Source organism: Microcaecilia unicolor, chromosome 3 (assembly GCF_901765095.1).
Source record: "Microcaecilia unicolor chromosome 3, aMicUni1.1, whole genome shotgun sequence".
In the NCBI taxonomy this organism is placed as follows: domain Eukaryota; kingdom Metazoa; phylum Chordata; class Amphibia; order Gymnophiona; family Siphonopidae; genus Microcaecilia; species Microcaecilia unicolor.
In genome coordinates this window covers 83,515,040-83,531,071 of record NC_044033.1, presented here as the reverse complement: position 1 = coordinate 83,531,071, position 16,032 = coordinate 83,515,040, and the positions used below count along the sequence as shown (strand labels likewise).

Sequence of the window (16,032 nt, the reverse complement as noted above, 5' to 3'; positions counted from 1 at the left end):
ACAGTGAGACATAAACACCTATTCCCTACATACTAAGATATCAATATTACAATATTTCAACAATTGTCCATATCTTGCAATGCGTATATCATGCAGTTCTTATATAACATGCAGATCATATATCATATAGTCCACATTTTATGAATTCCCAACCAATTTTAAAACGTTGAAATATTGTCCAAAGATCACCTCCAACAATACCCAAAGATACCATAATGCTCTCCAGAGGTTCTGCTTCTCAACTACTCAACCCTCGAAATGTGGCACTGTTAAACTGTTGATCCCCAGAGAGCTCCTTCAAGGAATGGAATAGTGAATGCCCCACTGAGCGCCTCAGTGACAATAATACTTCCTCATCAATCCACTTCCAAGCTTTTGCACAAGCTTCCTCAGGAGGACTTAACCACCGGAAGGGAACAAATCGTCCAGGCTAGACTGATCAGATAGAGAATATCACTAAAGAATCACCACAATGGCATGCCCCCGCACCTCAAACGCCATGGCTTTGTATATGGAAAAATAAAATGCCAAGGCAACAAAGAGAGAAAATATTTTATTCTTAATTTTTAACTGGAATATGTCAGCTGTGGGAAATGTGCCTCTCTGATGTTTTTTTTTGCACAATACAAGAGGACATGTATTTCTGTTTCTGTTTTAGAACTTAAGAACATATGTGTTGCCATACTGGGACAGACCAAAGGTCGATCAAGCCCAACATCCTGTTTCCAACATTGGCCAATCCAGGTTACAAGTACCTGGCAAGATTCCAAAACAGTACAATACATTTTATGCTACTTATTCTATAAATAAGCAGTGGATTTTCCACAAATCCATCTTAATAATAGCTCATGGACGTCTTTTTTTAGGAATCTAGCCAAACCTTTTTTTAAACCCCGCTAAGCTAACTGCTTTTACTACATTCTCTGGCAACGAATTCCAGAGTTTAATTACATACTGAGTGAAGAAATCTTTTTTCTGATTCGTTTTAAATTTACTACTTTGTAGCTTCATTGCATGCCCCCCAGTCCTAGTGTTTTTGGAAAGAGTAAACAAGTGATTCACGTCTACCCGTTCCACTCCACTCACTATTTTTTCCAATGCTGTACTGCATGCAGAGTGACCTCTTGGGGTTTTCAGTTAATTTTTTGTCTACATATTTCTATTTGCTCTTGCGTCTGGCTTCTTGGGGATTCGAGTTCAGTTTTTCACCACACTTTCTATTTGTAATCTTTGATCTCTTATTTTGTGTGTGGTGAGGCTGTATCCATGTTCTGTGTATATGTGACTGAGGTGATGTACTCTGATGAGTAGTTTCTGTTTAAAGAATCCTGCTTGTTCTGTTTTTCCAGTAAGAGGCGTGTTGGTGTTCTTGGGACTGGTAATATTTGCAATACAGCTTCTTTTTCATATGCCACATGGCAGGTAACAGGGGGCATTAGTACTGTGAGAGTGTGGCTAAGGTTTCCCCTGTATGAGCAGTGGCACCTTTTTCCTTGGAAAATAAGCTCTGATATCTCTATTTCTAATTTAGGGTGTCTTATCTGTGGGGTCCTTTTACTAAAGTGCGCTGAAAAATGGCCTGCGGTAGTGTAGATGCGTGTTTTGGGCATGCGCAGAATTATTTTTAGCGTACCTACAAAAACTGCCTTTTTTTTAGACGAAAATGGATGTGCGGTGAAATGAAAATTGCCTCGCGCCCATTTTGGATCTGACACCTTACCACAAGCCATTGGCCTAGCGGTAAGGTCTCACGCGGTAACCAGGCATTGATGGTCTGTGCGCATCAAATTCCACTTGATGTGCATAGCTGCTGCGCGTCAGAAAATAAAAAATATATTTTTCAGACACGCATAGCGGACACGTGCCAAAATTGAAATTACCACAAAGGCCAAATAGTAACTGGGCAGTAACTCCAATTTGGCACATGTTGGGCGCGTGTAGGCACCTATGCGGCTTAGTAAAAGGGCCCCTGTAGTTGGTGAGGAGCTGTCTGTGTTTTGCCTGCATCAGTGAAGTGCGATATTTGCTATTGTTGCTTACTACATAGAGATCTGTAGCAGTCCTACTTCTGCTCTTTTCCCAATAGGATGTATGTTGCTGTTCATAGGCTTAATATACTATTTGCATTGCTGTCTTTTCATAGGTAGGGTTGTTACTGTGTGCCCTAGCTGTGCTATTATGGCATGGCAGGTTTGCTCTAGGGTTTTGCAGTACTTCATAAAGTATCTGGCAGCTGGCATTGGAGAGAAGTTGTAAATAAACTTGGTAGCTTTAATCCAACCCCACCACACGTCTGAAGGGTGTTCAGATTTTTCACAAAGTTATTTCCTGGACAAAAGAGAAGCTTGTGAAAGTTTCTGTTTGAATCCATCTAGGAGATGAGGTTAGGGCAGCAAAAACACATAGCATCGACCTTGGCAAAGGGCATTGGTAAATTCTTGAAATAACTGAGCACAGATGTTGCAGACTAGTTAGAAACCTACGGGTGCACTTGAAGACATTAATTCTTTGTGACTAGCATGGTTCAGACCCGTATGCCTATCGCCTCCACAGAGTAACCTTGCTCCCTCCAAAACAAAGTTCATTACTGTCATGGTATGTGCAAAAAATAATCCAATAATCACTAAAAAATGGAGCAGCACAATTAACTATCCTCTAATAGAAAAAAAACTTGCTATAAAAATCACTGAATTTATAAATTACATAGAGTGGAGGAGTAGCCTAGTGGTTAGTACAGTGGACTTTGATCCTGGAGAACTGAGTGCAATTCCCACTGCAGCTCCTTGTGACTCTGGGCAAGTCACTTAATCCTTCATTCCCCCTGGTACAAAATAAATACCTGAATATACATAAACAGCCTTGAATGTCGTTGCAAAAACCTCAGAAAGGCAGTATATAATTTCCCTTTCCCCTTTCTTTTACAAAGCTGCACTAGCAATCCCCATGCGACAAATGAGAGGAAGCCCATAGGAATTGAATGGGCTTCCTCTCATTTGCCCACCGAGAATCGGTAGCGTGGCTTTGTAAAAGAGGCCCATACTTTGTTAAGGAAGAATGACAGAATAGGTATAATTTTTTTTTTAATAAATGAAACCTCAAAAGCTCCCAATAGCATTAATTTTTAGTTTAAACATGCTATATATTCCAGAGCACCGTTACTATCATTGGTTCCACATGTGAGGAAAAAAGAAACAGTAAAAAAAAATACAAAATTTATAAAAATCCCAATATATTGTCACTCTATACTAAAGCAAAACTTGAAAGAGTCCTGTACAATTTTTAATAATAATAATAATAATTATTATTATTATATGTGGTCTAAACGTATGGTTAAAAAGTTCGACTTTACAAGAAGGCACTTATCTGCTGTGCTGGAAATTCACCATAGCGCCATATTGCTGATTTTTCATTGAGTTGTTCACTTATCGTGTGATTTCAATCACCGAAAATAATTAAATGAGTGTCTCTGTTCCATCCAGTGCATTCCGGAAGAAAACACCATTGCAGACATCCACTGGCCGCCTCAGCACCCTCTTTTCACACTATCACAGCTCTTCTCCTGTTTGCTGGCAAACCAACAAGATCCACTTTATCCAACATCAAACTCAATAAGAACATCTTGTTTCGCTTATGGTAGCTGCGTCAGGAAGTGCATACACTGTCAGTTAAACTGAATTGCCTGACAGTGTATGCACCTCCTGACCAGCAGTGTAGCCAGACCTACTATTTTGGGTGGACCCACAGTTAAATTGGGTGGGACCTTCCAACCCTCCCTTTAACTCAGCATTTCCTCTGTCCTCCCTCGCCCCCAAAGAGCAGCATCTGTCTCCTCCTTGAATCTTCTCAGAGTGCTTCAGAGGCAACCCAGCGACCTCAGCAATCCATCTTCGCTGTGTGTGCTGGCCCATACAGGCTTCCCTCTGCTGTGTTCCACCAATGAGAAAACAGAAAGTGACATCAGCGAGGGAGGGACACGGCAGAGGGAAGCCTGTAGAGGCTGGTGCAGGTAGTGAAAATGAATCACTTTGGCCGCTAGGATACCTCTGAGGTACACTGAGGAGATTCATGGTGGTGGCAGATACCGGGCCACCGGTGGAGAAGAGGAAGAGAGGGGAGTGAGACGCTGCCATTGGATGGGCCTGACACAAAAATGGGTGGGCCTGTGCCCACCTAGGCCCATCCGTAGCTACGCCACTGCTCATGATGAGCTACCAGAAGCGAAACAATGCAATCATTTGCTTATTTCTGAATTTCTGTTCTGAAGAAGGGTTCCCTTTGAAAGCTGATCAAAAATTGTATTATGTTATTTTAATAAAAAAAGGTACCATCGTATTTTCTTTGCTTTGCTGTGTTTTACTTCTATTTATTACCTTTAAAAGTGGACTAACATGGCTACCCTACCACTTTATCCAAGCCCAGCAAAATATCTCCCTCCCGGAACAGGGTAACTTAGCAGCTTGGCTCTAGCTTAGAACACTTAAACATATCACTGAACTCTTTCTATGAAAACAAGGTGAATTTCTGTTTACAGCTGCCAGGACAGCAAGAAGCAGATTAGATGACTCAACACTTTTTGTTTTTCTGTAGTGTCAGCATTTTCCTGCAGGCCAGTTCATCTCACACACTGCTCCAGCAGCTGTTTTTCTTGACAGGGTATAATTTAGTGTTTCACTATTCTGTTTTATGTTTTGCTCTAAGTGGGTCAAGCGTAAGTTCACATAGCACAATCTGTGGCCCAATAGGTTATGCGTAAGGTGGCTCAGAGCTGCAAGGCACAGAAATTACAACCCATACCACTCTTCCCTCCCTTTCTCCAGCTCTTGTAGGCCTTTCTAGGATAGTTTCATATTTTCAGGTTGCTTCCTTGAGCAATACATTTTTTACAATATTTTATTTCTGCAGTTTATGTAAATACAAGTTCTAAGAATATCTTAGGAAATCAGCACTGTTAGGGTAGAGGGTGAGGATGGGGAGAAAGAGAGCAAGATGTGGGCGGGGGAGGGGTTGAAAGAGAAAGAAGCAATACTGGGTACTGTGGGCTGACAGGTGGGGGGGATGGAGAAAGAAGGGAGATGCAGTTGTTGGCTATAGGGTGGGTAGGAGATATTGGGGGGAGGGGGTGGATGCTGTACTATAGCACCTGTGGTCAAAGGAGAGAGCATTATGCAAAAAGCAGTCAGAACGATTTATATATATATATTTTGAAGGGATAGGATTGGTGTCCATTTGGTTTGCACATAAGTTGCCAGTTAACCTAGGGCCCACCCTAACCTGCAATTCTTGCTTCCTCTTGCACGAAGAGGTGTAAACCAGAGGGAAAGAACATAGTGTACAGAAATCTGTTCTGTCAAATCATGTTTTGATTTTTTTTAAAACTCTTCTTACATTACTTCATTCATTAGTCTTAGGACACTTGAATTATTGTAACCATCTTTTTAACCCCATTTCTGCAATCACTCGACCCTTTCAGAAACTTATCCCCTTCCTCTCATATCTGTAATGCCTCCTTGTGAGAGTTCCTGGGTCTGGGGCTGACCTAGCTAGCTGGAATCTCCTGCCGCCAGCAGGCTTAGTCAGGCCCTGGAATAGTTGTCATCTAGTGCCTCCACATGGGGGAGAAAGGTGTTAACGGGTAGGATTTCCCTCCTTTCCCCCAGGAAATTGAAAAACCCACCCAGAGCTCCGCCCAGAACTGCCCATAGTTACAGAGTTCTGCCCCGGCACAGCCTCCCTTTCTAGCAAAAGCAGGAAACACTTTGTAAAACATAATTTCCTGCTGCGAGACCAGCGGCAGCAGGAGATGACGTTTAATGAAGGCATTTCCTGCTGTCCCTGGAAACTGGAAATGGAGCTATTCAGCAGGAGATCCCGGCACTCCGGCGGGAGATGACTCACAAAAGCGGGAGACTTGGCAGGTCTGTTGTTCTAGTTTCCCAGTAGCAGGTATATTGGTGCTTTAATGTATTTAAATGAAATAACTACTTCTGAAGGTTACAGGTACAGATGGGGATGGAAGAGATTACTTGTAGGGATGAGTGGGGATGGAATGGATTTTAGCAGGGTTGTGTGGGTATGGGTTAGATTTGAGTAGTGCGCCTTGACAATTTTTACACCTTGTAAGTGTGCCAGAAGATGAAAAAGGATGAAAATCACTGCTTTAAACAGTGCTCTTGAGCCCAGTTAATCTCCTTGTCAATGTGCAGCTTTAAACACATTTCCCTGGTCCTTTTTTAAGTCTCTTATTGGAGTGGCAGTATTACTTATGCCCCCTTAGTCCTTCTGAGTCTTTCCCCCTTGTCCATCCTAACCAGGTTCCCCAGATCTCATCCTCCTGTTGGAGCACTCTGGACCGGTGGCTGCTGGACGTTCGAGGGGCTGAGTCAGTCTGGATTGACCAGTCTCTGCTGTCAGGTTTCAAGTGCCAGTTTTGTTCCTAGAAGCCTCTGCCTTCTCCAGTCTCTGAGCGCTGATTCCACTTCCAAGAGCCTCCGCCCCCACCGGGCTCCGAGTGCTGATTGGGCTCCGAGGAACCTCTGCCTCCACCAGACGCTTAGCAGCGAGCGGCACTAATTGTATCCCCAGAGGCCTTCTGCCTTGCCCTGAGCCTGCTCCCAAGGTCTGTTCTGCCACTGGGCCCCCTCTTCTTCCTGGTGGGCCAGTCCACATGCCCCAGCATTGAATATCCCTTTTTTTTCCAAGCACCAGCTTCTTTCCTTTTCAACTGCGGAAATTTTATGTGATTTTTCCTACCCAGAGATGTGGCATTTCTTTTGTGCCACATCCAATGGAAAGGTTGGTTGGTGTTTGGTGATTTTAGCTTGGCACTGGTGATGCAGCAGATCCCAGTGATTTTAGCTTGGCACTGGTGATGCAGCGGATCCCAGTGACCAACCTCACCTGAACAAGCAACCGGGTTACATATACATTTCTTGTCTAACCATTTTATTTCTCTTATTCAGTTAGTCTCAGTCTCTTTTTTTACACTTTTCTTGTCTTTGTCTTCTCCTGAATTCTTTTCAAGGATCTCCTTTCCATTTCTTTTCATAACTCCAATCTTCTTACCTCCCTTCTCTACATTTATTTCTGAAATTGGTCTCTCTTTTTCATCCTTTGTTTCCCCATATCTCTCTTCTTTGCCCCTCCATCTATGCATAGCTACATTTTATTCCTCATTCTCTCCACTCACCCTTCAGTTCTCAGCAGTAGCCTACCTGTGGTAGGTCTGGGTAGGCACTGGCCCCCCCTTGGCTGAGGCCCACCCTTTCTGGCTCACCAAAACTATTCAATGCAGCCACTTTGCTCTTCTTCCTCCCCCCCCCCCCCCCCCCCGCCCATGGCCCATGGCCCAGCAACTCCCCCTCCCTCTCTGATCTACCTCACCCACCCCTGTCATATGTATATTTGATTGTCTTCTGTGTGGTGCATAGCATAATAGGCATTGTTTTCTCTTCTATCCCTTGACTTTCTGTCTCCCCCCCCCCCCCCCCCCCTTTGTTGACCTCTTTGGGTCATATATTTTATAGTAACCTCTGAGTTATTAAGCACATTTAACCACAATCTTAACACCATAATACAGTTAAACATTTTGTGCCACCTGGTACCTTTCATGTCAAGGGGAGCGTTCATGTTGTGCAGCAGTGATGCACAATCGCTGTCTGCTCCAGTCTCACAGGCATCCCTTTGCCACGTCCCTCCCTCTCTGATGTTTATGTTTATTTTCCAACTAGATATACCGCTTTTATTAAATAAAAAGGTCAACATTTTTAACAATAGAGTCTAAAAACATTAAAATCTTCAGGAAAAGAACACCAATTTTGATAGTAAAGAACACAACCATACATACAAGGCACAAAAGAAAATGAATCTGGGGGAAAAGGGAGGGAGGAAATAGACAGAAAAAGGAAAAAGGGTACTCTGAGTGCAATCCTGACCGGAGCTGGCTTACTAAGAGTAGGGTGAAAAGCCATCTGGAAGTAGTAAGCTTTCAATCCTTTCTTAAAATTGACCATCCTGTCTGTAGATAAACTGTTCAAGATGGAGGGGGATCAGAAATAAAAGGCATAACTCATAGTGGGCCTGCTTAGAGGAGAGAAGTACAAGGCAATTAGAATCAAGAGAACACAGATTGTGGGAGGGAGTGTAAAGGATTACTAGGAAAGAAATGTATGAGGGGCCACCTGAATGCAATGTCTTAAGCATAAGAAATAGAATCTTAAACCAAACATAATACGATATGGATAACCAATGAAGTTTGAGAAATAATGGAGCTGCTGGATCAAAATGCTTGACCCTGAAGAGCATACAAATTGCAGAGTGGTTTGGAGGCGGCGTATTTGAGATTGAAGGAGACCAGGATAAACTCTATTAAAGTAATCGAGGTGAGAAGTGATGAAAGCATGGATTAATACGTGCAGTGAGGAGAAATCAAGATAGTGTCAAATGGATCGAAGCCGACATAACCATTTAACAACCTGAGAAATTTGCTTGTTGAAGGAGAGGTTAGAATCAATTTGGACACCGGGGTAACGGAAGGAGTCCACAGAAGTACAAGGATGGTTGAAGAGTGTCAAAGGTATGTCACTTCTTGTTTTCTCTGGCACAGTGTGGCAGAGGGAAGCCTGCAAGGCCGGCACAAATGCTGAGGTAGACTTGGGGTAGGGAGATTGCCAGGCCACAGGCGGGGGGCAAATGCTGGATATGAGGGCGGAGGAGAGGGAGGGAGATGCAGGTATGAGGGGGGAGTTTTAGAAGGCCCACTCAAAATGATAGGCCTGACTACGCCACTAAAGACTCCCTCTTTTCACCACTCAGCTAACCTTCCAGTTTTCCATCTCACACTCTCAACCTCTCTCTTTCTGTCTCTCTTTTTATCTGTCTTTCTATTTTCCCACTGTTTTTCCCCCTTTCTCCCTCATTTACATTCTCTATACTCATCCCTTTCCTCTCCCCCATCCAAATCTCTTTCTGTCCCCAAACCCAGCTTCCTCTTTGTCACTCAACACCTCTTGGCATCCAGCACCTTTCTTCTAGGGATGGGCTATCATTTGCAATGACATAGAAAATATCTGCATAGCCACATCATTGCATATTTTTAACAAATGAAGATGAGAACCAAAAAATACATTTTGCTTGCCAGTAATAGTGTGCCCTTTTTACAAAGAGTGCACACAAAAATGAAGACTAACCAAAACAAGAGAAAAGGAACAATGTCCAGATGGTGATTCAGAGAAGAAGATTGTTCTTACTTTCAAACCTGTGTAGGATTGGAGAAAGGATGAGTCTCCTTGCACACAATCAGTTTTCAGTATAGGTAGTCAATCCTTGTTCCCACCGATATTGAAAGCAAATGATACGTTCACTGGCATTCACTGGGTTTATCTGTGGAGGGGGGATTCTTTATGCGTAGAAAGCCCTTGGGACTGTTTCTGGCAGTGTCCTTTATAGCTGATGGAGTATGCTAAGATGGTAGACATGGTATATGGGGATGTCACTTTCACTCTCTTCCACACGAAGTTTGCCCAATCGTTACCAACCCCCCACCCCCACCCTGCTCGCAGTACCTCTGTCTAGGGACACAGTTTTGAACACTTTGTTGTCTTTGATGTCTGAACCAACAATTGGAGCATTTTTTGTTTTTCTTATTTAGGCGAAGCTTTGCAGCAGGCACCTGCTTCGTCTATTTTGTGTCTTCGCAGCCTGTTGTCCAATTGCAGACAGATTGCAGAGTGGTGAGGGAGCCTAAGGAAGAGAGGGAAGCCACACAGGAAGCGTGCACTTCTCTGCTCTCTCTTTCTGCCTCAGTCTGAGCCAGAGCTTTGCAGAGCTCTCAGCAGCCAACCTCATCTGATAAAAATAGCAAAAGGAAGTAGAACAAATTAGAGAAGTTAAAACAACATGAAAAAAGTCAGCTGTGTGATCACAGTTTAGCTGCTAAACTGTGTAGCAATAGTACAGTACAGCTGCTTCGATGATCGGAAAATGTTATAGCCATTCCCATAGAGTGAAAGTGATAAAATGCTTTATAAAGCAGAACACAGGCTCCTAAATCTGTGCCCTGTTTTCAATCCAAGTAATAAGCTTAGGGGTCGAAATTCAAACGAGTTTAACTAGGCAGGAGAGGCTTCTGCCCGGTTAAACCCGGCTGAACTAGCTAGCCATCAATATTAGTGGTATTTAACTGAGTAGTGCCATTACTAGATTAGAGGCGGGCTGGGGACAGACTTAGGGTGGTGCAGCAACTTAGCTGGTTAGTGGTGATACTCAGTCCGCTAACTGGCTAAGTAACCGCATAAAGTTAGGACAGCAAAACTGCTGTGCTGAGTTAACCAGGCACTGGTCTGAATATCAGGTGGTGCCCAGTTAACTTCTGGAAACACCAAAAGAAAAAGAGCAGGGAAGGACCAATGGTCATCCATTAAAGGAGCCAAACCTAGAGAGCAAGGCCGTGGCGTAGATACTGGTGTGCCTGGGTGGGCACAAGCCCACCCATTCTTGGCTTAGGCCCATCCAGTGGTGACACCTCTCACATCAACATCTTTCCTCCTCCGCAGCATCCCGGCATCTGCCCCTCATCCCTCCCGGTGCCTGCAGTGAGTCATTGCTGCCTGTGCCGGCTCCTCAGGCTTCCATCAGCCGGGTCCCACCCTCATTGACATCATTTCCTGTTTTCTGTCTGGCAGGACCCGGCCGATGGAAACCTTCGGGGAAGGACAGGATTCAGTGATGGGCGGGCAGATGCCAGGATGCTGCGGAGGAGGAGAGATGTTGATGGGGTAGGTGAAAAAAAACTATAATTTTTTTAATATCTCGGGGTGGGGATGGGGTGGCATGGCGTGGCTGGGCCCATCTAAGTTAAATCTGGACCCATCCATAACACTGGATCTGGCTAAGCCACTGGAGCAAGGTAAATAAAATCCAAATTTATTACCAAAAAATAAATCAGATATAGTCAAACTTAATCAGACTCGACATGGAACTGTGTTTCAGAAATCCAATGCCTGCTTCAGGAGTCAGTACGTCTGAGTTGTACCTTTCACAGAGGTTCTTCATCTGGTGGGAGAAAAGAGGTTTCCACATGTGTTTTCATTCTGTTTTGTTTACCATCCTTTTCCTTAAGGTGTAATACTGCCATTACACCCAGGTAAAACAGAGCCTCCAGACATAGGGGGGGGGGGGATCTCTGCTCATTCATGAGGTACAACAGCAGCGGCGATCCTGGGGGGGCAGCAGCGGCCCTGCCCCAGGCCTGGTGGCAGTGGCCCTGCCTCAGGCCCAGCTCAGTCTCTCGGCAGCCCTTACCAGAATTGCATACAGTATTCAAGGTGCAGTTGTACATGGAGCAATACAAAGGCATTATAAAATTTTCATTTTTGTTTTCCGTTCCTTTCCTAATAATTCCTAACATTCTATTTGCTGTTTTAGCCGCTGCTGTACACCGAGTGGAGGGTTTCAAAGTTTGATCAACGATGACACCTAGATCTTTCTCCTGGGCAGTGACTCCTAATGTGGAACCTTGCATCACGTAGCTATAGTTTGGGTTCCTCTTTCCCACATGCATCATTTTGCACTTGCTCACATTAGACATCATCTGCCATTTGGTCGCCCAGTCTCCCAGTCTCATAAGGCCCTCTTGCAACATGAGCGTATGACCATTCATACAAAAATTACAAAAGGGTCATTTCTACGCCTGCGGTAAAAATGGCCTTAGTGCACTGGAAAAACCCATGTAAATGCACAATAAGGCTACTTTTTCTACAGCTTAGTAAAAGTGCGCTAAATTTGGAAGCATAAATCCTTTGAATATTGGACTCTTCTTTAACTATTTATTTGAGTGCCTGGCATATCACCATTCAAACACAGTAGCTGTTACAGCGGTTTACCGATCCAGTAACAGAACAAAATTATTTAAAAAAAGTAAAATAAAGACAAATATGTATCATAATCAATTAGAAAATATACAAAAGGGTGTTATTATTTCCAAACAATGACAGCAGAAAGTGGAACTGTTGAGTGAGCAGCAAGCACAGACAGATTTACAAGTAGCACACAGTGCCATTGATGGGAACATTGTCCATCTAACTTCTGCATAATCAGGGGATGTGACAGGTGGATCTTCAAAACTGGTACCTGGAGTGTCAGGCTGGTCATTGATGACTGAGGAGGTCTGTACTCTGGCAGACTGATGCATACATTCACCTGAAGCCTTCCTGAATAACTCCATCACTGTCATCTGCTTCCAACAATGAGGCTTATCTTTGAGCTGTTTTCCCATAAATTGTACACTTGCTTGATTTACTGATGGATAACATAGATTTAATGCTTGCTGAACAATACAGGGTTTTTTTTTTCTCCTGGATGAGCAGCACACATCATTGCCTTTTTGCTTCCTGGACTATCGTTTGATAATGGACTCACCCTTGGCTTCAATTTTCTCATTTTGGTTTCTTTTCCACTGGGCTACTGCTGCCATCATGAAAGGTGTGCTTTTGCTTCCATTTTGTTTCATTTCCCCTTTCTGGTCAATATTCAGCCGCTGGTGGTCAGTGGGTTCCAGCCGATATTCAGCCAGGATTTGCCTAGGACACTTATGTGGGTCCCAGGTGAATATCGGCTGGGACCCACATAAGTTCTGTGTCCATGTCCCCCTCCCAGCAGGGAAGGTGGGAGGGGGACATGGAAACAGAGCTTATGCTGGTCACAGAACTTATTGGCAAGGTCCGATCACCCCTTCCCACCCCTCCCCCCAGTTACAATAGGCCCCCAGGGCCTACCTGATCTCCCTGGTGGTTCAGTAGGGTGATGAGTGTAGGAGCAAACCATACTCGGTCCTGCCACTAGTGAGTCCATGGTAAAAATGGCCACCATGACCTCTAGCGGTAGTCTTGTGGTACTATCACTAGAAGTCAAGGTGGCCATTTTTACCGGATGTTATGCAGGTACTGGCCAATTTTCAGTGCCGTCATCCACATAGCTAGTTGGACAAAGTTGGAACCGCTTTTTATGCGATCCTATATGCCCGGTTAGTTATGCGGGTGCTGGCACTGAATTTTGCCAGCACCCACATAACTCCCTGTTCCACCCCTGTAACATCCCTGACCTCTCCACTTGCAACATGGCCGATTGCCAATATTCAGCGGCACTGTCCGGTTAGGTACTACTGAATATTGACAACTGGGCAGGCACAAGCGATTTAATTGGGTAGGAGCCTCTCCTGTGTGTTGAAAAACACCACTGTTATAAGTATTTAAGGATGGTATATCAAATTCTAATAAACAAAACTAAACTAAATCATTTTGAATATCGACCTGTCTGTGCATAAATTATGGTACCTGTGTAAGACCACATTTACATGCATAAATTAGCAGAACAACCAAAAAAGTAATGAAATGACATGAAAAATTAAAATTTAAAATGTGGACACCCCCTCCGAAGGGACACCACCTTGTAGCGGTGGAGGGGCTTCTGTGTTTCAATGACTCAGAGGGCTATGCTGAAGGGTTACCTATATCAGACAGGCCTCTGAAGAGAAACCAGACAAAGAGTGTCCCAAACTAGGGAGAGTGGAAAGATGGCGACCTGAAGCTTGTACGCTCACGGCCCAGCTGTCCTCTGAAGTTCTGTCTTTGTTTACTTTAAATTTCCTCTCTGCATTTGCAGTTACCTTAACTGAGAGGAAGGGGACAATGGGGGGTCAGCCACCGATGGGCAGCATTTTGTCCCCTGTGCAGCAAGTGTGGGACCACTGCGATACAAGCTGCCCACAGATGACTGGGTTGGTGAGTCCTTTGATTAGTGCCAGCGAAGGAGCGTCGATGCTCTTGGACCTGGAAACAACTTCATCGCTCCTGAATCATTTAACCACCATGTCCAAAGGAGTGGAGGAGTGAGTTAGGAGTGTATGCTGAAACGGAAGTCATTTACAGCTGAACCCGGGTCGGCGGTGCCACTCCTAAACCCGTAAGAGTTATGAGCTTGAAGTTTTGGGCTCCTGTGGAGGTTACATTGAATATCATCTGGAAGGCACTCCAGGACCTAACGGTGGTAGTAAATAATTTTGCTTCAGATATAATCTTATTAGTGAGTCACATGGATAATCTAATCGAATCCGTTGAGAATGAAAAATTGATACTGCAAATGAAGTTCTACAGGAGTAGGAAACAGTTAAGATTTTGAAAATGATAATAGACCAGAAAAATTTGAACAAAATGAATATTATTACAGATGATTAATATCGAGACTGTTGTTTTTCCAGAGTTCCGGGTTTAACTCCTAAAGTTTTTTCCTCTGAAATGATCCCTCTTAGTATATTAATTTAAAAGGAGTGAAGCCTGTGAAACTGGGATTACCTTAATCAGTGGGAATTGGATTAGAGACTCAAGTGTTTGTATTGTAAAATAATTTCTGGTTTTAAAAGAGAAAAAAATGAAATCAGGTGTATTATTTCCACTAATATTGGACAATAAGTATGTTTCCAACGAAATAAATTGACTATACACCGTTTTAGGTTTGAAGAAGCCAACCAGGCGATCAATGTGGAATAATGATTCAGATAAATAATAACTGGGGATAATCAGGTTAATACCACGTTTTCTTTGTTTACTGTTGTTTAATTGATCTCCTTGTCTTGTTTCACTCTCCCTATTTTGTGGTCTAAGGAAGAGTATAGAATTACCTGATTGAAATAATTCTTGTGTGTTATTTTCTCTGTATTTCTGGCAAGTTATTTTAGTGCTTGTAAAATTAAGTTGTTATAAATAAAATTAAAAAAAAATTTTTAAATGTGCACACACCCAACTACTGCTGCCTGAAATATTATGAACAGGCAAGAGGCAAAGCTTGTAGGGCTTGTAGGAATGAAATAATAACATGTTTTTCCAATGAGTGGATCAGGGCTTGGGGACCTAGATTTTTCATGGATAATGAGAGCTTCTGGTAAGGGCTTTTTGCATAAATGGTGCTCTACAGTATTGCAGTCTTTGTTTTAATATTTATGTATAAATGTGCCAAGCCAATGAAAACATATGCAACACAATGAGACACACCCGAGCATTTCAAAAGTAAATTCATCTTTCTTTACACATGGCAAATATATTTCCAGAAAACACAAAGGCAGGCGATCCACAAAATACACGATAGGCAACAAAACAGGAGATTGATAAAAACATTGTCCAAAATCAAAATTTATTCATCACAACAGGTTTAAAATTGCATAACAAAAGGCCCAACCCTGGCAATGTTTTGTCCTTTCAACGGCTGTGATATATATAGGAATGCTAGTAAAAATCATAAAACTACTCTTTCCACAAACATTAAAATAATAAAACTTAAAATCAATAACTAAGAGACATTGGTGTGAGAGACAAAATCATAATGTGACAGTGCTATAATACAGAAACATATATTATATAAAAGCATACAGAGGTAAAATAAAGAGGTGTAAATCCAGTATATCACCTATTGCTTAAATAATAAAACAAATAGAAGCAGCTAATGAAGTATTTATTTTTATGTTTATATCCTAGTAACATACTGTGACCCCTGAAGGAAGCTTATTGCCGAAACACGAACCGTGTTGGTTCCAGCTGACATATGTGATTCATTGATGAGAATATACTTTTTGGAAGATTTCTGATCTCTGTTCAGTTTATTTTTTGGAACATTTCTAGACCTTGTTAGCTGCTTGTTTGACTTCTGTAGAAGGACTTTCCTGCCTTTTGTTTTTGTTTATAACAAATAGAAGCCATTTTTAGAAAGGGCATACAGTTAAAAAAAGACTCTAGTCTATACTGTTCCAGATAAAAATCCTTAAGCAAGAAAGTACCAAACAATTCTAAACCACAGGATAGCCTAATAGAATCATTATAGTACATACCAGTCTTCTGTGCATTAACAGCTTGTGCAAGTGGTGAATCTACTATAGCTGTTACTATGCTTCCTTTAAAACATGCTTGTGGTGGGGTCATAGGTCACAGCACAGAATAAAACTGAAAAATGTGCCTTAAAATTAAAATATGACTAAAATAGCCTAATAAT

At 42.7% G+C, this 16,032-nt stretch overlaps 1 long non-coding RNA gene across 1 annotated transcript; it reads left to right on the top strand.

Moving 5' to 3' along the window:
- Positions 1 to 5,790: 5,790 nt before the first annotated feature.
- LOC115464253 lies at positions 5,791 to 15,624 on the top strand. The gene is made up of 3 exons (XR_003941253.1): positions 5,791 to 5,915; positions 10,680 to 10,772; positions 15,522 to 15,624. It is a non-coding gene; the product is annotated as an uncharacterized LOC115464253 (long non-coding RNA).
- The last annotated feature ends 408 nt before the right edge of the window (positions 15,625 to 16,032 follow it).